We start from the raw sequence: 23,622 nt of genomic DNA, 5'->3' as shown, positions 1-23,622 counted from the left end.
ATCATAAAAAAAAAAAAAAATCATTAAATTCCCTTTACAGTTGGGATGCACAGACTGAGTAATTTTGCATATTTAAACATTGGTTGTTCATTATTTTTGAATTATCCTATATATTAGACTTTATTGTTGAACAGATTTATTTCCTCTGGAATACAGAAACCCCATGTATTTTTTATTAGCAAAATGAATTTCATAACAAATAATAATATCAAGCATGAATTAACATAAGATCTGGGTTATTTTTTAATATTGTTATCTGAGTTTAAATGTATTTAATGATTAAAATGGCACCTTTATTAATTACCACTCATATTCTATTGACTTAAAAGGAATTATAAGTACACAAGCATTCAGTTTACAGTAGTAGTATGGTCTACTATTTTTGACTAATTTTCCCCAAAATACAAACTAAAAATTCTTTCATAATTTTTCTAGTTATGAAGAGCATTTACTTAACATAGTATTCATGCCAACACTTACTATTTTTTTCTTAATATTTCCTAGAATGATATGTATACTTTTCTTCAGCCTTCTGCAGGCATCGGTATGGTCCCATGTGATTATCAAACATACTATAAAATGGACCCTGTGAAAGACTGTTCTTAACCTCAATAATCTTGTGTTCTAGAAAAGGAAGATGCAATACATTATTTGAACCACATTCATTTTATATAACTAACAAAAAACTTGAAGGCTGCACTAATTTATACTGAAAAGAAAATGAAAGCGGTCAGCAAATGATTAACATTTATTTAGTTAGTAAACATGTAGACAGTTATACATTAAGGTTTATAACACTGATGTATTTTGGAAATAATTTTGTAAAGAAATCCTATGTCACTTTCCCAGCATGGCAATTAGTACTTTTAGAGGACATTCTATACCCTACTCAAAGTGTGAAATTTAACTATTTTGAGTTTTATCAACCAAAAAAGCATCTTTTTAACTTTAAGAAGGTAAATACTATTCTGAGGCATCCTTAGATCTGAAGCAAAGCCATTATTTTAAATGTTATTTTTGGGTCAAGACTAGAGAGATCACCTTGCAGATGCTTTCTTAAAAATACAGTAAAAACAGACAAAAAATCCAAAACACACACACACTTGCCTCCCTAACATTTCAAGACCTAGAAACTTCTTCTCAATAGTTCTGTGAACTCTATTCTCAAGTAAAGCTAGATACCAGTTTCAGTTAGTTTGGCTCAGAAAGGCTTTTCACAAAATTGGATTTTTTTTTCTGCACAAATTTAACAAATATTTGTCCAAGTGTATGTTGACATCTCAGTTAATTAGAGGAGGGGTAAGCTTTTTCTTATCTAGCGATAAAATATAAATAGGAAAGTGCTGGGGAGTGGAAGTAAAACACTGAAATAGCAAAAGGCCTAAAAAACACTGATGAAACTGTAGTTTTCTGACAAACTTCAGTTCTGCATCATTCTGATGGACACTGCTCCACTATTTGTGTTTCTACCCACTTTCAGGGCTTTAAGTTCTTCATTGCTGCTGTTGATATTTGCTCCTTGCTTTCACAGCTTGACCAGTTTATCTTCCTTTGGGATTATCTAGTTCAAAAGAATATCTCCTGATTTTGGTTTATAGGTCACATATGTCAAGACATATGTTCAGGACATATTGTCAGAACACACTGTATATCTCCTGGATATATGTGCTTAACCAATGTGCTTCTAGCAAATATTAGGATGATGGAATTCCTGGTTCAGCATCTGGGCTCTGTGTGACTCATGAATAACATGATTTGTTTCAAAAAACTTTCATAGGAATAATTTAAGTTTTTCCACAATTATTGCTTTCCAGATATTACATATCTATTAGGCTATCACAGCATATTTTTCAATTCTTTCTGTTTAATATATACATATTCTAGTAGCTGTGCTCTGTGACCTTTGACCACAATTAATATCTTGCATAAAGGAAATAATGATAGCTGTTTAATTATTCATTCAATTCAGTTTATTATGAATCATTCTAAAATCTTAGCAAGACCTGCAAGATTTCACCTGAAAGAATATTAACTGACTGTAATTGTTAGACCAGTGAGCTTAAACAATGAACATTATAAAAGATAAACAGTACTTATTTCATACTTTAGCTATTCTAAGTCTGAGTGATCTGTACTATTTTCAGTGTAGGCTTCCTTCTGCAAAGTTTTTTAAAAATAATTGTGAATCAAATGAAAAAAACATAGTCTTTGGTTTATGTCAGATATTTGATTGTTTGGGTGGAGTTTACTATGGCATTCTGTTATGCAACTTTCTAGATCAGAAGAAACTATACTTATGTCCATTTTATTAGCCCATAGGAAATTGTCCCAAATAAAAAAGTAATTTTTCATTGCATCTGGTCCAAAAAGCACCATTTCAGTTTGGTAATAAAGTGATGGATACACTACCAAAATATTTCAGTGACAAATTGTTTCAGCCCTTGCTTCAAGTCTGGCTAATTAGCTAATTTTAAATAAGCTAATTTAATTTTTTTCTTCTAACTCAGAATATCCAGTCGTTCTGTGATATTTCTTCCTGTGTTCATACAAAGGGTTTGATTCCCAGTTAATTCTTTGTCAGATATATATCTGTTTGTCTGCATTCTGCTGCTTTCTACTTTGAGTGATGAGCAAATTAAGTTACTCATTAAGTCACACATGTAAGTAGGAAAAAGATAAACTTTCTGTTTATACATGTGCATAAACTTATTCAGCAATATGTGTGTTTGATAAATGAATACCTGCATGTATTTTTTAGCCACTGAATTTGATAAATTTTTTTTACTGAAATGATAATTCATAAAGTGCTGCTTCGCTTATTAAAAGTGAGATGTAGCTAGAAATTTTCTCCTTTAGTTCTTTTGAAATTTAGCTCTTAGCCATACCAATTCTTAAATAAACATACTTGAGTTGACTCCAAGTTACTCCATTTGTACCTGCAGTGCAATAAAGTTGCTGGGTTATACCATATTATTGATTTATGCTAAAGAGTCTCTCAGAGACTAGGAGGTCTGTTTCAGATTGCTGCCATTGCAGTTTGGAAAAAAAAAAAATCAGATTTTAATTTCTATTGTAGCTTATGAAAAGATAACATAAGTTACGTGAGAATTCTGTGAAATAATAATTTCTATATGATTTAGAGTGCTGAATGACTTTGGATGACATATATGAATCAAAATATCCCTAGTATTTTTCAGGGTCATAATGAATTTAATTTAGTCATAGTGTTACCTAAATGGAGGTCTCTACTTTCTGAATCTTCCAGTCAATCTCTATATCACATTTTCATTCGTAATTACAGCCACAGTACAAGGGTAGTGTAAGGATTGATGAAATATCCCATAATCTGAAAGATGGAGGAGAAAAATTCAGTGATCTGCTTCACCATTTATGATCAGAGAAAAATTAATTACAAGTTATATTTATGCACTTTCTTCACTAGATGAAAGGAAGTAGCAGTCACACACAGGAATATGCAAGTGCGAGACATTTTAAATCATATTGCCATTTACTAGCAACCTTTATTGTGAAAAAGTACATTAACTGTAAATTTAGATACTTCAGTATTGAAATATTTCTATTTTTTCACAGAAGAAACTGCAGAATCTAGAAAAAAACTGCAGAATGTAGAAAAACATAAAATCTTTTCCTTTTGATCTTTCTAAAGCTGCCATTAAAAATATCTTCTAATAGATAAATATTTTGAATGATCATTCTTAAACCTATTATCTGTTTCAAAATTCTTGAGACCCATGCACTATTTAACGTCAGTAACATTCTGTCCTTTTCATGCAGTAGAAAGAGAGGTACATGAGCTCCCACAAAATGCACCTTATCAGGGAGGCATAGAAATCACACAAATTACCATGAATAGTATGAGCAAACCCAAGACAGAGCTGGAAATGTAGCTTACATCTCTACAGGCTCAACATGCGTGATTCTACCAACATGTGGAGGATGTGCTGTTCATTTATATATCTCCTCAGTCAGGAACATTCTCGGGATCTCCTCTGGTCTGGTCTGATTGGGAAGATCCCGAGGTGTGTCTCTGTTAAAAGTCTCTTTTCCCCAACCCAGCAGCCGAAGAAGGAGTCAAGAAGTCTTTGGTTCACGTTTCTAAGGTCGTTTATTATTGCTTTATCTCAAACATTTTCTGGCTGGCCTGCCAAGGTCTGTTCTACAGGTCAGTCCAAGGCAGACACACCGCCTCTGGGGCTGGTGCTATCTTTTATACTAAAAACTATGCATACTATGTTTATAATTATGTTCCAATACCTATCACCTATGTTAATGACTTTCTACTCTAAACCAATCTGTGAATGCCAACATCATCCTGAACATGGATGCCAGGGAGAAGAAAGAAGAAGTACAGGGCATGCCCAAGTCCTTCCATCTTGGAACCCCTGACCCCCATGTACAGAATTCCAAACCCCGCTGTACGAGGTTCAAAACCCCTCTGTACAGTGCTCCAAAATTTTTCCCTTCACTCTGTGATTGCTGCTACTATGCTACTTAAGATTTTTTGACCTGTAATTCTTCACATAAGGTTGGTAATTTGCTCCATGAGTTACAATCGAATTTCCAGGTGTCTTTGGCTTCCTGCCAGGGTCTCCGAGCCCTTGCCAGGGCATTGAGACATCCAGAGAGATGTCCTGGGTTCCGACAGAACATCACCTCTAACATCCCAGGCAACTGTTGTAATATAATGTATTACCCTTTCTTGCAGTAATATATGGTGAGGATTTCCTAATGTATGGTGAGGATCCTGTTCTATACTCAGTACTTCTTTCATGTGGTCGAAAGATTTTGTTTCTACAACAAATATCTTTAAGAACTGTGGAGTAAGCAATATACAGGAATCTTTATACATTGACCTAGAGTGTAATTATTCTCAACAAGATACAAAGGTTCTACACATGCATAAGTGTAGAAGTGTATGCTGTATCATGCTGTCCTTCATTAATGTATTTTCAATGGTTTTTCCTAGCTTATACTCTTTCCTGAAAGGATGCTCCAGGGTTTTTCCACAATTCTTATTCTATAGTATCACTATCAGGGGATTGAATCTGGCCTTATACCTTTAATGAGAAGGATGCTAGTTTAGTACTTTGCTCATGTAAAACAACCTTCTCATAAAAACAGTTTTTCTCAATAAAATGTAGAATCTGACTGATTCAGTCTCTCATAAGCAACAGAAAATATCTAAAGCAATTAGACACTCCCAAATGCAGTAAAAAATTATTTTTGCACAAATTCCTTTATTTCTCCAGCATATAAATCTTAGCCTCTGGTCCTCTGCCATGATGCAATGGAACTAAGTCTGAGTGGGTTATCTACTATGGTAAAATACACTGTTGCTATTGCTTTTATAACAGAGCTACAGGCTCCTACAGATCAGTATTACAGCATTAATAACTTAGTGCAATCTGGATAGTAGATTTACTGTGCAATTGCAGTCATGTAAATAGAGTACTAACTCCCAAACTAATCAGATGCTGTATGACACAAGGACTATCAATCCTTAGACAAAGTATATCCAAAGTGCTGGTGTAACAAAGTTTTGTATTAGTGTCTACTTTATCACTCCTGGAATATATATATATATATATTTTTTTTTTAATTTTTTTTCTGAACAAGCAAGATTGATGTATCTAACTTAGTAGTATTTGGGACTAAAACAGTTGACAGTTCTGTACTACAGCGCAAGGACATTACCACCATTTATGCTGTATTTGGAAGGGAAGAAATCTGAGTTCATCCTACTGCTTTAAAGCTAGTAGAAGGAAGGTTAACTGAGGCCAGAGAGGTCTAGTGTCTTCTGGATTGTAATATATGGCTCACTTAAGGTAATAAATTAGAATAAAATACTATTGTCTTCTCCATTTTCAAACAGATATGACTGAGGTGTGAGGCTCTTTACCTAAAGTTCAGCAGAAAGAAGACGACACTGTGAATTCATGAAAGGAGATTAACTACTGACAGTGATTGTAATGTAAAATGCTATTCTATTTTTGGGAGAAATATAACTATTCTATATTTTTCTTAAATTGCTATATTTTTGTCTGGATGCTGGTTATTATCGATTAAAAAATGGGGATAGATTGGGGTTTTGCCATCTTCTATATTGAAAGACCTCCATGGAAATTTAGATGTGATAGCTTTTCCTGAAAACAGAAGCATATGAGTTGAGTGATCTGTTCAAGGTACACAAGTGTATCCATGTGTTTGATCCTGGAAAAGGTGTTTTGGCAGTGTGTTGTACAGCAGAGTCTTTCCATCTTTGTGCCATAAAATTGAGTCTGCTGCTCTTGCAGAAAGAAGTTATATACCAATTCTCAAATTTATCAGTCTGTATTTTACAAAATCATTCTAGTCCTCATCCTGTAGTTCCATGAAGATAATCTTTTGGAATATCTCACTTTGGGTTGTTGTCCATATTCAGATTCATTATGCTTTGTGCCTGTGCCACTGCTAGTTTGCTTGGTCCTGTCATTTATGTACTCACAAAAAAGATGGACAAGGCTTCCAGGGAGAAGGAATGGCTTTTACTAGAGGCCACTAAATGACATGTTGGAATGAAAATTAGAATAATTCTGTGTATGCATTCATCCTTCAGATTTTCCGAGGGTTACGTCTACTCTGTAAACAGGTACCTGCAAATTCTGTACACTTAGTCATCCATATCCAGGACACAACTGAAAGATGTTGTGGCATCTTTCTGGGCTTTTTTTTTTCTCCTCCTAAACATTTTATTTCTGAGACATACCAGTCTGCCAGTGTTTTTCAGTGTTCCAGCCCTTTTTTCATTATTGGTGCTTCACAATTTTTTGGGTCCTATTAAAGTGGCAGGATATTTGGGCTTTTTTTTTTTTATTAAGACATTTTTCATATCAACTCTTATGTGATCTGTGATTAGCAGGTCATATAGGTGCTGGTATAAGAAAAGTTGGTTCTCTTTGGTCTTCCATGTTTCAGTTACTTTTTCTGTGACGAAAAGAGAAAATCTATTGGTGCTGAGCCTGAGCGAATTTATCTTGAGACAGACTTACTAACTGTCCCTGTGCTGCCTAATGGAAATGTTCTGCGTTCTGTGTTCAAAGCAGTGCTGTGAACTTTGTGCTCATGCCTGAGATGCAACCCAAAATATCTGTAATATTCTTTGGTGGTCCATGCAGACATAGGTCCATAGTCAATCTTCAGGACACCTGATTTGGAAATAAGTACAGAAATTATTCTAATTATCAAGCAGTCCTAAAACATGTATCAGTATGATAAGAGAAATGAAGCCACTTCCTGGCACCAGCATTGTTTGCTTTTCTAGAAGCAGTACATCTGCAAACAACCTGAGATTAAACTCACGATGGGCAAAGGCAACAGAGTGGTAAAAACAACACTTTTGACAGACTGTCAGGTTATTTTCCTCTGTAAGAATATGAAGTTTACATCAGCTTATGCCAGAAGGTGCTACCTTTTTGTCAGTGTTTTGCAGAATAAGTTTCATTTCATTGATACCAAGTTGTTAATTTTTTTTAGAAACAACTACATAGATGTCAGTAGGATACTGGCAGAGATTTTTGGGATTTTGTTTTGTTTTGTTTTTTCCCCCAGGTCAAATTAGCATGTTTTTAACCATACTCACCTGGTTATGCAAGCCTGTGTTCATGCCCAGTAAAAAATTAGGCCCTCTTCATCATTCAGAATAATATGCTGAATATTATAATATACATAAATTTACTATATTGCACAAAGAAAGGACACTATCTTGGAATTACTTGGAAATGCCAGAGAATAAAATTTAACTAAAATTGAAACTTAAAAATGAAATGGAATATTGATTCATTTCATATATAGATAAATACAGTCAAAGTTCATTAAAAAATGTCTCTTATTCACATAAACACAGAGTGTCCTAAAGCTCCTGCAGATCTCCCTGGCTTGAAAAATTGCTAAAATATTCATTATACATCTTCTTTCAATTATTTTATAAGACCTAATTATCAGAAAACCATTTGGAAACAATTCTTATGTTTTCCCCTAAGCAGAGAGGAAATGAGACTCTAAAAATTTAGAGGAGTTTTCACTTTTTCTGAATGGGGTAAGGTACTGTTGCACCTTTTATCAGGATTGGTCTTCCATCTTTTCTTCCTTTTAGCATTGGAGAAGTTTGGAAACAGAGTAGAAAAAAAATGTCAGAACAGAAAGATAATAGATTTTTTACTCTTTCTGGAAAACATGGGGAGGTTAATATGAAAACAACATCAAAAAGAAAAAAAAAAAAAAAGAAAAAAAGGAAAAAAAAAAAAAAAGAAAAAAACCCAAACTACCAGGAGTTGATTTTGAGGCATTCAGAAATGGAGAGGAAAAAACTGACACACTGAATTCCATAACAAGATTCTTTCTTTTAATATTCCTCCAGATTTTGGTCTACCTAGTTTCTCATCATAAACACTATTTATGTTTCAATGTTGTAAGTATAGTGGAAAAAAAAAATATGAGGGAAAAACTAGCAAAGCCTAATCTGCTTTGGTTTTTTATGTCTGTTATTATGCAACTCTCTTTTTCTATGAGCAGAAAGGATATGATTAAAACCTTTTCTGATTTTTAGTGAGAAATTAGTGACAGAAATATTAGAATGCAATATCTTGTCTTATCTGTGTTATGGTAGAGTTTGAATGATTATTGCTCAGCTTTTGCAGTAGTTTATCCTTCCCACATTACAGTAAGAACCAATTACTACCTGAGATGTAGTATAAAGGGGTAAGATTCAATGAAACATAGGAAAAGTGAAATCCCAGGGATCTGAAAAGTAGGAAAGTGATGTCTCAAAAATTGAGATCTTGGTCTAAAAATTGAGCATAACACATCCACTATAGAAGTCAGATGACCTCATGATCAATCTAACAATGTGTTTAAGGTCATGCAGGGAATTTTTTCCAGTACCAGACACTGAGACCTGATCTGTCCCCATCCAACATGTGCAAGAAAAAGTTTGTCTTATTTTGTCTTTTTCTTCTCTCACTTTTCTACTAGCTCAAGCTGCCCAATTCACTTTTGCTTTGCAAAGCAATAGTGAGCATTTCTCTTATTCTTCTTTCCATTATCTCCACATTTTCCTAAAATTTAAAATTTAAATTAAGATTATGTAGTTGTGTCAGAAGTTTCTTTTGAGGGCTCTGATATACTGCATAGGATTGGAATGGGCATAATTATATTCAAAACATTAGTTATTTGTTAGGTTTCTTTTTCTCGGGCCAGGTCTTATAAACCCTCAAAAGGGAACCTAACACATCCAAGGATAGCTTAGCTATTACCTTTTGGGGGCAAATAATAAGCAGGATGGCTTCTGCTGCAGTGTTAGAAACAAAAAAGGTTTAATAAAAGGCAAAATAATAAACAGAAAAACTCAAGCCAGGTACAGAGGTCTGCTCCTGGTATAAACACCTCCACAAAAGCCGCTCAGTTCTTTTTGTTCTCTTCTTTTCTACCTGATGAGCCAGGCGGGACTTTCTGGCTTCTATCCAATTAGATGACTCCGAGTTTTTGGTGAAGTCTCTGAGGTCCTATGAGGTGGCTTTTCACCTAATTGTTGAGAGAAACTTCTGGGCTTCTTTCCTTTTTTGGGGGACAAAGGCTAGCTTTGCCACTTTGTCATTAGGGGGCACACTCCTACTGTTATTTGCTGCTGGCAAATAACTCTTTCCTTTGCAAAGCAGGAGTGCCTCATCCATAAGAATTGCATCTCCAGCTGTGTCAGATTGTACTCAGGAACACTTGTACATAGTGCTACACTTTTACTTTCCAGGTCTACTGAATTTATAGCTGGCAAGCTAAAAGAATTTATAAACTTTTTCTCTAGTAGATTGCTCTATTTGTGAATTTGTAATTGTGGATGAGACCAGACTTATAGTGTAACCCATTATATGCACCTGGAGTCCTATGAACACAACCAAAGTTAGAATTCCAAATTTATTCCAATTGGAAATTAAGCTCAGCCACGCTTAGCACCTCTAATCTCGAAGGACGAGATGGAACATAAGGTTTATTTTCTGCCAAATTTCTAGAATCTTAATGCAACAATTTCCCACTTAACCCAATTAAAAAAAAAAACAAAAACAAAAAAAAAAACCAAAAAAACAAACCCACAACAACAACAAAACCCAAAAAACAAACAAACAAACAAAAAAACCCAAAAACCAAAGTTAAGATTTTTTTAAAATTTAATTCTAAATATATTTCCGTTGATAAAAGGAAACCAGAAGATAAGGATAGATGGAAAATTGCATTTATTTAAAAAAGAAGCATTGAGTCCTATATCCTATTGAGACTCCATTATGTTTTGCTCTTTGTAAAACTTACAAGGGAAATAAAAAGTGGGAAAGGTCTAATGCCCGTTTTGATGTGGGTAGATAACATAAGAAGTTATTTCAGTGGTTTTAAAAGGTCATATTTTACTACTGTCACTAAAACATAGTATTTATATGAAAGCTCTTATTATGGAGATCCTCAGAGAGATAATTTTGGACACAAAAATAAAGATATTTAAGTTTCTTTAACACCTTTAATCCTTTAATTTTATTCACAACAATTAAACTTACAGTCTCTTTAAGTCTCACTGTTATTGATTTCTCTTTACTTTCTGTTCAGTGGGAAAGTCTTTGTAACTTGATTTATTGATAAGACTTCCATGATTCCCAGGCTTGAAAGTAACTAGCAATTAATTGTCTCCCCTTAGCATCTCTCTAGAGGTGACACTAGAGTGGCAGGCTTTAGTCATTGACTTTCTCAAGATTTGGAGGTTAGGATTTTAAAATTTAGATTAACCTTGCTCAAAAGACAGGAATTTTCAAAGGTATAATCAGTGTGGTCTCAAGATGTACTGCAGTTTTTCTTCAAGTATATTTTAATTCTGATTTCAGTTGCAAAGACAGCTTCTGACTGCTTTTGTATGATACTTAAATTGTTGTTAACTCTCCAGTAATGCAGGCACAGGAACACTACAGACTGCAGAGAAAATAAAGCCTTAAACTCATCCTGACATTATTAGAAAAACTTTGTGGAATAGTGGAGAGAATAACTGAAGGCATTAAGATACAAAAATAAAATTCCTTCTGTCTTCATTGTCTGAACTCCTTGATTAGCTAGTAGGTTTTGTTTTGCATCTTCTGATGCATATCTTTACTCAGTGGTTACAGATTAGCACAGCAATGGTATCTTCCATGACTTACAGATTTTTTGTATAAATTGCATCATTCTTTTCAATATTGCTGCATACAGAGCAACAGTTCTCTGCAAAAAAAAAAGTAGCAGAAGTGTCTGATAGAATAGCATAGTCAGGAGAATTATATTTAAATGCTACCCAATATCCTTGGTGAATATCCATTAGTTGTTGAAACAAACCTCTACCAAAATACCTAGCTATTTGTATTATATCAAGGAACTGGCAACCAGTTTGACTAGCTGATATTCACAAGCTGGTTCTCTTAGAAACTGAGGAATTTTCTTGATTTGAGTGTGAGGAATTTGATGAGGCTAGTTTGGGGTTTAACACATTCTGGTATTTCACCTTGCATAAGCTTAATTACTATTTATATGAATTGTAAAATGAAAGAAAAATATGTATAATGATCAATTCTATTAGTAAGAAAATAACTTGGAAAATTAACATACTTTCTCATAAAACTTTTTGTCCTTTACATTTTTGAAAGAATGCTACCCTCATCATTTGGAGAAAGTTCGTTAATGCTGACACTTCCTGTCAAGATTTTTTAAATTAGTTTGTAAATATTAATATCCTTTTAAATTAAATTGGAGGAAGAAATTTTAACTGTATAAAAGATATCCACATCAGTTTCAGACTTATCAGAAGCTCTAAAAATAGGTCAGAAAGGTGTATTCCTATGGGAGCAATGTAGAATTTCAGCTGCCACTTGAGATGCCCACACAAACCATGACTTGACCTCTACAAATCAGATGCATGCCTTCCTTTTTATAACCATAATTGTCATTTTGTAGTTAACTTCATGCTTAACCTCTGGTATATCCTGTCACTTATTTTGCTGGGAAGGTGGAATGTAAATTTTGAAATGTGAATCAGCATAACGGAAAGTTGCTCAAAGTATTGCATTCATACTCTGCAATTGCATTCTAAGAGTTTTACTGACCTTGGGGAATGCAAGTAAAAATCATTTCCACAAAAATTGAACATGTATTTTCTAGGAACCTGTAGATAAACCTTATGAGCCTTTCAGAACTTATTAGATGGGTACAGCTTTCTCATTTTTGAACTTTATCATCTGTCTGAAGCACTTTGAAGTATTTTTACTGATTCGTGTAGCAGAGACAAGTCAATTACAGCCTTGAATTTATTATCATTTGGAAACTGATACATTGCCAGACAAATTAGGAGACCAGAAATGCTCAGCAAATACTTGTGTCTAAATTTATTCAATTGGTTTCCATTGCTTTTACATTATTTTGTACAAGTTATGAAGATTAAAAAATAGATATTAACTAAATGCTGCTGAAATGTACATTGTTGTGGGGAAAAAACTCTGTTTTCACAAGTAGCAGGATATACTTTTAATATTTTGGTAAGTATATGTTGCAGAACTGATACACTGATAAACAGAATCTTAGGACATATTTGCCTGGTACACTGATGCTATACTCATCTTCAGACGAGCTATTGCATCTGCACAAAACAGAGCATAGCAGTTCTGCACAGATCTACTACTTTGGGCTCCAGAGCCAAGGCCTAGTATTGCCCCCTTATTTCAGTGGACCTATGTACTGGGTTTGTGTGGTCAGGTTTGAGTAGCAGATGGGCTACAGGGGTGGCTCTGTGAGAAGAAGATCCTGGAAAATTCCCCTTGTCTGACAGGGCCAATGCCAGCCTGCTCCAGGATGTACCCACCACTGGCCAATGCCAAGCCCATTGGAAATAATGGTGGTGATAATGGGATAGCATATTTTAGAATAGGACAAAAACTGTGCAACTGAGGCCAGAGGAGTAAAAATATGAGGGATAAAAAACTCTGAGGACATCAAGGGCAATGGAAGAGGATGGGTAAAGATGCTTCAGGCAGCAGAGCTGAGATTCTCCTGCAGCCTGTGGTGCAAACCATGGTGAGGCAGATGTGTCCATGCAGCTCATGGAGCTCCATGGAGGAGCAGAGATCCACCTGCAGCCTGTGGAAGACCCCAAGCCAGATAAGGTGGATGATTGAAGAAAACTGTGACCCTTTATGAAGACCCACTAAAGCAGGCTCCTGGCAGGATCTGTGGACTCGTGGAGAGAGGACCCCATGCTGAAGCAGGATTTTAAGCAGGACTTGTGACCCTGTGGGGGGTTCATGCAAGAACAGGCTGTGCCTGAAGGATGGTGTCCTTGGAAGGAACCAACACTGCTATAGTTTGTGGAAAACTGTAGACCACAGGAAGGACTCAGGAGTTCATGGAACACTCTCTCCCATAGAAGGTACCCCAAGCTGGAACGGGGGAAGAGCTCTCTCCCTCTTAGCAAGAAAGAGTGGCAGAGACAATGTGTGATGACCTGACAAAAATACCAATCCCACAACCTGCTGTGCTTCTGTGGGAGAGAAGGTAGAGAATCAGAGAATATAGTTAAATCTGGGAAGAAAAGAGGTATGGGAAGAAGGTATTTTAAGATTTTGATTTTATTTTGCATTATCCTGCGTTGATTTGATTGGTTATTAATGTCATTCATTTCCCCAAATACAGTCTGTTTTACCTATGATGGTAATGGGTAAGTGATCTCTCCCTGTCCTTATCCCAGCCCATAGGTCTTTTGTTATACTTTTCCTCCTCTATCTAGCTGACGAGGAGAGTGATAAAACACTCTCAGTGGACGTCTGGTGTCCAGCCAGGATCAGCAACCTTCACAAAACTGAAAATTGTATGGCACTACTGCTTTTATTCCCAAAAGAGTATCAATTAAATGTTGAATTGTACATATATGGAAATAATCCTCTCAATAAGATAAAAAACCTCCAGCTGTATCAACTAAACTGGACTTCTTTCATCAACAGAACCTTCAGTAAAAGGGTAGAATCTAGTTTCGTTTGATAACCAGCTTGATCTCACTTGCTTTTGAAGTCTCAGGTTCCTAATTAGCAGCGCACAGCATGCTTCATGTGCAATGACTGAGAAAAACAGGGCCCTCCTCATCCACTAATGAGAATTTGTATTTTTATTTCTTCTCTGTAACAGCTATTTACGCATTATTTCATGTTATTGAGCATGAAAGATTAATTCCTTTAAAAATTTTTCTAAATTGTATTTTCCATTCTGATTCATTATCTTGCTTAGGAAATCCAAACCAAAAACAATTTCTACTCAGTAATTTCACAGAGTGAGAAAATGGTGGCTTTTTTGAAGTCAGGGAAATATTCTATTTAAGTTTGATAACTCAAGGGTGATTCTAGTTCAAATGCAGGACAAATTATATGAAGTAGCTGTTTATAAGTGGAAAAGTACCATGAAGTTTAAAACAAACAGAACCCAGACTTATGGTATATTACAGTGGCAGATGCTGCTGTGGAATGAGAAGGCATAACTGCAGAGCTGCTCCCGCTATTTAAACAGATAAATTCCACATTTACTGGCAGTACCGTCAGCTGGATGAGACTCTGGGTTTCTCCTTTAATATGTGTCTTTGAACAAGAGAGAACAAGACCTTCTAAAGTACTCTGATAAGAGATTTTTGGCTCAACATATATCTTGCATGCCTGGGGAGCCTATAGTAACATTGCAAAACCCAACATCTTCACTTTTAAATTCTATAGTGTTTGTATCTTTGGTGAAATTAACTTCACAGTTTCCTGGCAAAAATGAAAAGTAAGATATCACAGTTGAGGTATAACTGAAAAGAACTGGATGCTGTATTGAAATAAAATTTATAATATTCATAAATCTAGTTCATTTTTTAAATCGTAAACATTTTTAATCCTTGTACTTCAATAGTGGAATGAGCATTAACTACTTGAAATCTTTTCCACTCGTGTTTCCTGACATGTCCTAGAAAGCCCTTAGAGAGTCAGAAGTCTTGCTTGTGATTCACAGTTCATCCATCGTAATTTCAAAAATGCTGCTCTTTTTTAAAATGTGTATTTTATGAAATTATCAGTGTTAAAGCTGTAAAATTTATAAAACTTTTCTTCCTTTCACACTTTAATCTGCAGAACCACATTTGTAGAGACATACCAGCTAGAATCAGAGGTCTCAGAGCAAAATAACCAGAGTATTCAGATACACTTCTTACCAGTCATCTGTGTAGACCAAAGGAAGGGCAAGAGAGATCATAAGCCCTGAAACAAATGAAGGTATATGAATGAGAGCAGAAGTGTGAGTTTCATGCTGTAATTAAAAGCATTCAAAGATTCTTGCTGTAATAGCCATGAGAAAACAGTGTGGAAAGTGGATTAGTGGAACACTTGGAAAGCTCAGTTGTTAATGTAAGGGTCTGCAACATTAGCACTTTCTTTCAAAATATCAAAACCTACAGCCTTTACATCAGTTTAAGCCTTGGTACTGCTTCACTGCACAAGATAAGCCCATTCTCTTGCCTTGAAAAGACTACCTAGTTACATTGAAGTACTTATCTTTTATAATAAATGATTGAAAAATTTGCTTGTATAATTTCTTCCTTCTGTTCCTTACAAAAAATGGCTGAATTTGTAATCACTTTTCTTAATGCCAGAAGAGTTTCTTCTTGATCTTGCTTTTGTGTTCACCAGAGAACACAAGAGATTCATGAGACTTAAGTTGCCTGTCAGCATGTTATCCTCTTCCTGCCTCTTTTCTTTTTTATTTCTTTCATTGGAAGGCTGCCAAAGATGTGCAGTATTGTTTCCATTTATTCTTGTGTTTTCAGCAGGCAAAAATTCAAATTTAAACAAAAGAAAGCACAGAGTAAGTGGGAAATTGCATATAATACCTGGATGAGAAAACCACAAGTGCCTTTATACCATGCCATAAAAATTACCTGAGAGAACATCATCTGTAGTGTTCAGAAACACTAGCTTAGACACTTAAAATTGTCACACTTGCTTAAAGACAACAATTATACAGCTGTTTACAGAACATAACTTGTGTATTAGCCTCTTATGATTTTATTCTTCTATTCTTCCATAGAATCTCCATCAATGATAAATGACAGTAAAATAAAATAGAAGTCTGTTTAATGGTAGAAACAAAAGGTTGGAAGAGTAAAAAGCCAATCATTTTTGTAGAGCCTTAGATAAAGGAGGAGATAAATTTATTTTTAGGTTTCACAAGATGGATTTCTAAGTACAGAATTTCAGTGATGGCTATATCTTATTCTGAAATACAGGAAAATACAACATTTTCATGAGTGAAATTAGAGTTCCAAGGTTTCCCACCCTGTCCCTCCCAATTTTCTGTGCATTGTTATATATAGTGCAAAGAAATACTGTAAAATATCTTTATACAGTTCAGTCACAATTTGCTCACAGTGAAGCTAGCTACTTTCAAACTGAGATTTTTTTTTTCCCAACATACATATAAAACAATGTAGACTACAACTATGTTAGTGATACTCATTAATGGTATAAACATTATATTGAGAATAGCATAAAGTTATATGAAGTTTGTTAGTTATATTGGGTCTGGGAAGGCAGCAAGAAAACAAGACGTACAAAACTGTCAAAATGTCAAGAGAATGGAGCCAGGCTCTTCTTGGTGAAGCCAAGCAATAGGACACGAGGCAATAGGCAGAAACTGATGCACAGGAATTTCTTCCCTGTTATGAGGAAGAACTTTTTTACTGTGTGTGTGAACAAGCACTGGATCAGATTGCTGACAGTTTGTGGAGTCTCCCTCAATGGAGTTATTCAAGAATCATCTAGACAAAATCCTGTGCTCTAGGATGTGCTCTAGGATGACCCTGGTGGAGTAGGGAGATTGGACCAGATGACTTACTGTGGTCCATCCAAACTGGCCCATTCTATGATTCTGATTCTGGGACACATGGGAATCAGAAATAAGTCAAAGTCTCAGGTAACACTAGATCGCGTTTCCCAGAATTTTTATGGCATCTCTGTCTCTGGAGATACTGAAAACCTGCTTGAACAAAAATTTGGACAACCTGCCGTAGCTGACTGCGCTTAAGCAGCAGGATTTGAATAGGTTACCTCAAGAAATCCCTTTCACCCTAAAAGGTTTTGCAATTTTGTGCAAATAAATACCAACATATATTAATTATTTTTATAAATTTGTTACATCAAATGCAGCACTGATTTGTACTGTCAGAACTGTAAGCAATCCTTAAAAAAAAAAAAAAATCCCTGCCAGGAACAACTGAGACAAAGTTGTTAAATCACACAACTACGTGCCATACATTCTAAAAAATGTTTTTCCTTTTCTAATAGTGTGCCACTACATTTTTGTTATTAGGAATTTGTAACCATTCATTTTGCTTCATTACAACATTTATAGTCTTTCATTATAATTTGTGTTTGTTGCCTACTTCAACGTGTTCTGTGGAACAAAACCTTTTCATGGTGTAATCAAAAAATCTGCGTCCACAGTTATATATGATTGATCAGACTGATTTTTCCAATTATCATTTCTGATTACATATTTTTCCTGCAGAATCTTTTTGATTTTTTTTTCCTTGACATTTACATACTCTGCCTTTGGAAAGGCACACTTTTATTTTTCTCTTCCCCATACAGATGTTCCTGCTAGGACAAATAAAGGGCAATGACTACTGGGAGAGATTAGGTTATTTATATTGCTCACTGCCTTCTAAGTCCCTTACCACAGAAAACAAGCTGAATCACAAATACAGTGTGCACTGCAGAACGAGATTACACTTTTGGGTTTTTGCACTGTACTTTGAATATGGTAAGGGTTTCTTCATATTATAAATACATCTTTATTAAAATAAATCTCACAAAGGTGGTGTCTAGTTGCACAAGCTGAATACTCTTAAGAGAAACTTCTACGCAGTTTGAATTTGCTTCTAAAAAAATACAAACTGTATTTTTTGGCAGAAAAGTGAATTCCAGTTGCAGTTCTATAAAGTTAATTTGGGGAAAATTCATTTGAGAGGAACAAATTTCCGATGCCTGGTGGATGACCAGTTTATGTTTACATGATGACTGACAAGAGAAAGATGGGAAATTAATTTCTGTCAGGAACAAAATGCAGGTTGCAAACATTTAATAGAGCATCTTTTAATTGTTAGAGTGAGGAAGATGTGTAGAAGTGAATTCCTGCCTAACACACTCTGTATGGTGCCAGGATATTGTCCTGTTTGCAGAACTAAACTAGAGCATTTATTATGTGTGATAGTATGGTCAAAAGTTTTATTTTGCATAAGAAAACAAAGTTAAAGACTCATAGTTGTGATTTTAAATACTCAAGGGATTTTTGTTTTGTTTCTTTTTCAGTACAAACTGACATTACGTGACAAAGGAAAGCAGAAACTGTGTCTTAATTGTGATGTTGAACTAGTCTACAGGTGTAAGGTAACTTTGAAGTTGCATACTTATTGCAAATAGCATAATGTTTTTATTGTGATAGGATAATTTGGCTTTACATAGTTAAGAGAGAAAACATCTGAGTATTTTTCACCCCATTAACAGTCCCCATTACTTTTATTTTTCTTTCTCTTTTTAGGAGCTGTTTTCATGTGGAGTGCAACTACTGTTTTCATGAAACAACATTGTACTTTTAATAACAGTAATTTAGACAGATTCATACTTCTTGCTGTGCACAAATGGCTCCTCAGTGTCACTTCAGGACAGTGTATACTGTGGGCTGTGTGGAATCACATCATCCTTTATGAAGCAGAAAAGTCTTTATGGCTGCAAGCATCTACTACACTGTAGGGATTTGTTTAGTGTCTCACCAGAATCATTAGTCAATTCAGAGAAAAGAGGAAGAGCCTGGGCCCAGTATCCTGCTGGTACATAATTTTGGAATTACTGGGCAAACTGAGAAAAGAGTGTCTGTGCAATGGTTTTATTTATTGAAACTAAGGCTGGAAGAGACATTTTCAGACCAGCTTTGTGGATAAGTACAATTTAGCCTAATAAAGGGGGTTTTGATCCCCTGAAGAAAGAAAAAAATTATTCTGAGCAGAGAATTTTTTCAGGTGATGAGGTCAATATTAAAATATGTTCTAAGATACTAAGTAGCCATGCATTTCACCCACGTGAAGGGAAGGGCTAAGATAAGGATGACTATCCATTTAAATCAGAGGTTCAAATCCTGACACAATGGGAGAGGCAGAAACTAGACTTCTCAAGTATCAATACAAAAGTGAGAAATAAACAGAAGAGAAAAATACAAATATATATTAAGCCTTTTCATAAAGAATTAGTAAATCCTTTGGTGAAAGGCAGAAATGTGGGTTTTTTTGGTGTATCCATGTGGTTTGTTTTCAAAGATGCATTATATTAATAACAAAAGCATTCACCTAAAAAACTCATTGCAACCACTCTCAAGATCAGATTGTATTATTGTTTTCCAAAACAGAGTGTCTAGAAATGCATGGACATTTTTAATGCCTGGGCACCCACTGGGATTGCTTTCATACTGTGAAAAGTAAATGCAGAAATTCCCTAGTTCTTCTGAAAACAATTCTGTCTTCTATTTTCACCAGACATAGCAACCCATGCACTAGACAATGCTAAAATCTCTTTACTCAGGAATGGAAACATAAATAGGAATTGATGATAGTGTGCAGTGTTGGACAACTTGGTAGTAATCTCAAGCATAGAAGAAGTGGTCACATATATGTGACAAAATTCACTCAGATGGACTTTCTGCTTTTTTGACTAACAATATTCTTTCACTACTCTCTGGCTGAGTTTCTAATGATTTAATAAGTAGATTGATTTTAATCTTTTGCCTCCTAAAGTAGGCTGTTTCTTATCAGGTGTGCTTCTTGAAAAGCCAATGGAATTAGAAAAACTCAAAGCAAAGCAAAACAACTCTTTTGTTTCTTATTTCATTTAGAAATTAAATTTGAGAGGAACTTATAAATGTTCTGACAAGAAACTCTCTTCTTAGCTGAGAAATATTTATGAAAAATATTCATCAGGCGATGAACTCTCACTGCAATATGCAGTAATGAGGATGAGAAAACATAACTGAAGATATATTTGATTAAGCTCAATAGACAAACAATAGACAAATCATTGTATGCCCAGAAGGCTTGAGATGGAGAGCACTTAGAGGAAAAAATAAACAACCCAAACCACAAATTATAGTGATTCAAAGCAGCACTAGTTTTAAAGCCACAGCTGAATGCAATAGTGTAAAACCAAATTAACATCTTAGGAGAAAAAAGGCTCTTTTATTCTGTTCTCTCTATTGTTTGGCATGACCTAGACCTGCTTAATATGTTCTTCATTGCTCCTTGTGCAGGCAGATGTGGCAGTTGCCTCCACATTTGTCCGCTTTTAGTTTGAAAGGACCACTGGTTTGTGGGGAACTGCTTTTCCTTGCTTTTCCTTTCTTCCTGGAAGGACCAAGTAGAAGGGAAGTGCAAAGCACAAGAAATGGGTCTGCTCTTTCTAACTCCCTGGATAAGACTTATGCAACACTTCAGAAGACAGCCCTGCAAATACTGATTAATGTTTTACAAGATAAAATGTTAGAACATTTCTTGCTGGGATGTGATTTCTACACTAACTTTTATCTTATGCTTTAAACACCAACACCACAAAATGACCTTGCTGTCACAGCCAATTATGTGAACAGGGTTCAGGATTCACCACAGGCCAGAGCATAAATCTGTAGCTATGTAGCTAGAGTACAAATGCATTAACAACTTTGTAAAATACAATTTTCAATCACTTTACAGAAAAGATGCTATATAATGATTAACAGTCCTTCAGTTTTCAGAAAACAGTTTAGTTCAGTTATGAGAGTTTAAATGTTTCTAAGCCATTTTTTGCTTTTGATATATACCCTTTTTGTAAAACCTTAAATGGTGCAACATTTGCTAATGTTGCACGCATAGTGTGCAACAAATATTAACAGCTATAAAAGTTCTTGTACTTAGAGCACTGGAAGTGCTACGCACTCAAATGTGGCTTGGGGAAAAAGAAGGATTGAAAGCTGATGGGAAAAACAGAAAGTTATAAACTTGCTGAATTTAAGACAGAATGTATAAATATAACTTCACAAATTAATGCTTATTGAAATTTTTTCTTCTCAGCTATTTTATTGATAGTTTACCCGTTTTCTATTTATCTTCTTTTTCTTCCACAATCCTTTGTCTTTTGGACTTTGCATTCTTATGTTGGTACTGTTTACACACCTGCTTCTTCATTCTATTTCTGGCTGCAGATTTGGTGCACTGATACAACATCTGTTCAGAAAGCTGCCTTTAACAGGATAGTGGATGAAGGGTGAGATGCTCTGACTGAATACCTGCTCATGCAGTCATGTATTTGTGGCAACTTCAATGGGAAGAATTATGGAGTATTATACTAGTACTCAGCTTTAAAAAAAAAACCAACCAAACAAAAAACAAACAACCAAAAATAAAAGAAAAAGCCTGAAGATTATGGAATTTATTTGTTTTACTTGTCTTTACAGCCCAAGATTTGGGTCTGGGATAAAACTCACTCCTTGAGTTATGGCCTGACTCAATGAGCAATCTGTGATGAGGATGGGGAGAGGAATGATGGGAAGAAGTAAGAGATCAGAGTGAGTTTCTGTATATGTGTGAAATCCCAAAATGCTTCCATTTGATGTTTCAACTTCCTGTTTCAAAATGAAGTCTCACCCCCAAATCTGGTTACGTTAAAAAAAACCAAAAACCCAATAACTGAAATAAACACCCCTACCCAAAAAGGGCCAACAAGAAGGAAACAAACCAAAACTTTATATTTTTACCTCCAATAGACAATGTTTATTTGACTGAGAATTATGATTTGAGGGGATGAGATTAATATAAGTAAGAAATTCTTTCCTTTTATGGGCCTTAAATACTAATGTTTTTTCCTTGGTTTTTGGTGCACCGGACATATCAAGACAATCAGTTATTTGCACAGCTTTGCCTTCTAAAATAATTTTGTAATCTTAATCCTAGAAGCTCTTTCTTCCTTAATAGCAGTGTAGTTAAGTAAATTGTATCATTTACTGTGGATATAAATCAATGTAGCTACATTGCTTAGTTTTGAAGGAATTAGAAGTGTAATCGGATTAAACTGTCTTGAGTACTCTGGCCTTCAGATGAGATGCAGAGCATGTGAGGGGCAAAGGTCCTGGGTTTTGGTCAGAAACAGCATTTCATTACACTATCCTTAATAAGACCATAAAATTTAGAACTGCTTTGGGTAGCAATGATAAAATAAAAAGATGGAATCTGGAAGTTCTTGCAAGTTCTTTATATAATAAAGACACAGACTAGCTTGGTTATGAAGTACTGCACAAAGCTAGCTAGATAGTTGTATGTATCACTGTTCTAGCAACAAAGTGATATTTCAGAATGAGTGTTCCATAAACTCTTTTCTGCTAAATAATCTATAAAACAATATTAAACGTGATTTTGTTTGTAATGTCAGTAGTTTTCATAGCAAGTTGTGTCACATAAATGAAACATTCAGCTTGAAGTCTGAGGCATGAGGGAAATACTTTCTTTGCTTCAGGCTGTCATTGATGTAATTGTTGAAACGATAAATTGTTATGAAACTATATCAATTTATATAGACACAAAATCTTAGAATTTCTGTTGGCAGTTTTATCCACCTGAGAAATAGTATTGAAAATTGTTGCCTTAAGACAATTTCTGCATAGAGTCATCTCATCATGCTAACTCTAACTGCTTTAATATTTTTGGATGGGAAGAAAAAAAATAATCATTTTTCACAGAGGCAGTCTAGAAAACAGCTTATAGAGAACCAATGTGTCTCCACTGTCCACTTGTTGTATCATTGCTTGGAGTCCAGCCTGGTGCTGAATTAGCATTAATAAAGAGTAATGGCTCTGTTTTCCCCAATTTGTCTCCAGATCTGTCCATGTATCCAGAGGTGGCCTGCCTACTGTCTTGCCCCCATACATGATCTCTCAAGCAATTAGAATAATGCTCCAAAGTGACTGAGACAGTGATCTAGCCTTTCTCTTTCTCCTGTACTTGCTGTTGTGTCCCAGGAGAATAGGAAAAATCATGTTTCTTTCTTATACATTTTTAGTTTTAAATGTACCTTTCCAGGTATCATCTGTCTTCACAACAAAATGATGACAGAAGGCTTAAGTTAACAAATGCCTCACTGAAGTATTGTCAAAATTGAGGTTGTGTTTGGTAGTTTTTAATGGCAGTAAAACAGAAACTGTGATTAATTGTCACAAGGTGATTCATAAATGCTGTATTTAAGGAGAACATTTCTTTTAAATGCATGCAGATCTTTGCCAGGATAGAGTTTATTTTCTTCATAATATCTTGTATGGGATTATGTTTTGGATTTGGGCTGGAAACAGTGTGTTTCACACCTGGCACAGGTATGTTTTGATTATTGCTGAGCAGGGATCACACAGCACCGAGGCCTTTTCTGCCCATCACACCGCCACACCAGCAAGGAGGCTGGGGGTGCACAAGGAGCTGAGAGGACACACAGTGGG

At 35.2% G+C, this 23,622-nt stretch overlaps 1 long non-coding RNA gene across 4 annotated transcripts in view; it reads left to right on the top strand.

Annotated features, from left to right (window-relative positions):
* The window catches only part of LOC135304892 (uncharacterized), a 37,844-nt gene extending 14,699 nt beyond the window's left edge, over positions 1-23,145 (top strand). The window contains exons 2-5 of one of the 4 annotated variants that reach the window (XR_010366145.1): positions 5,894-5,987; positions 15,201-15,341; positions 18,435-18,512; positions 21,346-23,145. This is a non-coding gene — a long non-coding RNA (uncharacterized LOC135304892). Of the gene's footprint in view, positions 1-5,893; positions 5,993-15,200; positions 15,342-18,434; positions 18,513-21,345 lie in introns of all 4 variants that reach the window. The other 3 variants (XR_010366149.1, XR_010366147.1, XR_010366146.1) reach the window with 3 other exon arrangements.
* Positions 23,146-23,622: the final 477 nt, after the last annotated feature.

The sequence above is a fragment of the Passer domesticus genome, chromosome 1 (genome assembly GCF_036417665.1).
Source record: "Passer domesticus isolate bPasDom1 chromosome 1, bPasDom1.hap1, whole genome shotgun sequence".
Classification (NCBI taxonomy): domain Eukaryota; kingdom Metazoa; phylum Chordata; class Aves; order Passeriformes; family Passeridae; genus Passer; species Passer domesticus.
The sequence above is the reverse complement of the archived record's forward strand: the minus strand, read 5'-3'. Positions and strand labels throughout refer to the sequence as shown.